Below are 1,737 nucleotides of genomic sequence, written 5' to 3'. Positions count from 1 at the left end.
TCTGCTGGCCTTCATAGGGAGCAGTTGGGGGGCCTGTACAAGCAAGTGAGCCTGCAGCTCTTTGTCCCTAGTAGAAATGGATATGACTTGGAACCCTAAACAAACTCAAGAAAGACTGAGCCAGAACCACCATAGAACTAATTCTGCACCTCAGCTAAGATTAATAATATCAACAAGAATGAAAAATGAAATAGGAGAATTAGAGGAAGATGGTGGGAGGAGGGGGTTTATAAAAAAGAAACAAGTGGTGGTCTGTACAGGCAACCACTTCCCAAGATGATTGTAGACTCCACAAACTACAAACAACTACTAATAAAATAAAATATTTAAAATTTACAAAAAGAAACGAGGAAAATATTTGTTGAGAGAGCAGCAATAATACACATGTTAAAGTAGATCTCAACCATCTAGTGAGGATAACAAGGAGTGGCCTAGCCAATGGGGAGTGAGAAATCTGCTCATTTGCATGGCTGCCAAGCAACACTTGTGATGTCACCAGCATGCAGTCACTTGGCAGGACCTTGGCAACACTGACAGTCTCAGATGTCATGGGACTGTTCAGGTGAGCACATCTCTTTCTGCTTTCTCCTTTATATCCATCCACTAAGGTGAATAAATCAAACCAAACCTGGCTCTTGACATTTCTTAGTCAACGCTCATACTTTTAATGGGGATTTCCAGTGGATACTGACAATAAGAGTAGATGGCTCCCATTTAAGCATCTGCACTTATCTTTTGGGTTTTGAGGTCTCAGAATCCATACAGTGTAAAAAATATATATTATATGGTGTTTTGGACTACTTCAAACCTTTTTTGTGGGGTGTACTGAGGACTGATCCCAGGGACATTGTATCACTGAGCTACATCCCTAGTGATTTTAGGTTTCACATAAAGGCAGGTCTCATCACTACCCAGGATGGCCAAGAGCTTGCCACCCTTCTGCCTCTGCCTCTGGAGTAGCTCAGAGAACGTGTGTGGGACACCATCCCCAGCTTGAGATATTTTTATATAGGGACACAAAACTATCAGGTACAAGATTTTGGTAAAGCTTTGACAAGTTTTAGTAAAGATGAAAAGCCTCCTGAGGAGGTAGACATAGGAAGATTAGTTCAAGCCCTGCCTGGGCTTCACAGGTTTAGACCTAGTAACCAACATTTTACATACAAGTTACAAAGTACTTCAACTGAAATATCCAGATCCATGTTTGAAAAGTCTGGACTACGACTCAGCACCTCTTAGTTTCCAGTCATACAAACCATATGATGTTGCCCTAGACCACATCTAGTACCATGGGCTTCCTTTTGTAAAGTTCCCTGGCCCAAGCTATGGAACACTGTCCTATTGAATTTGGGTGGGGGGGGTGGGGAGAGTTGGTTTTGGTTTTTTTCACATTTTAGGAATTTTTATTAATATTGGATTATACCAACCAAGGTTAACTCTGGGGTTTATAGGCAACATTCCTTTATTTTTTATTTTTTGTCTTTTCTTCCGGTACCAGGAGTCGAACTCATGACCTCGTGCTTGCTAGGTAAGCGCTTTGCCACTGAGCTAAATCCCCAGCCCCTTTTTCTTTTCTTTTTTAAGTGTTAGGTTTCTGACTTTTTGCAAATGTTTTCTAATCAACAATATAAAACTTTTTCAAAATAAAGGAACAAGCTAAAATAACTAAAATGTGTAATAGAATTATTTTGAACTCTTAAAATTTGAATCAGCTGAAAAACAAGTCTTCTCTATCTG

The 1,737-nt window shown here is 40.0% G+C and overlaps 1 pseudogene; it reads left to right on the top strand.

Moving 5' to 3' along the window:
- Nucleotides 1-538: 538 nt before the first annotated feature.
- The window catches only part of LOC102015385, a 34,938-nt pseudogene continuing 33,739 nt past the window's right edge, over nt 539-1,737 (top strand).

The sequence above is a fragment of the Chinchilla lanigera genome, unplaced genomic scaffold, assembly GCF_000276665.1.
Source record: "Chinchilla lanigera isolate Chin_1 unplaced genomic scaffold, ChiLan1.0 scaffold00059, whole genome shotgun sequence".
Classification (NCBI taxonomy): Eukaryota; Metazoa; Chordata; class Mammalia; order Rodentia; family Chinchillidae; genus Chinchilla; species Chinchilla lanigera.
This window is presented reverse-complemented; position numbering and strand designations above follow the sequence as displayed.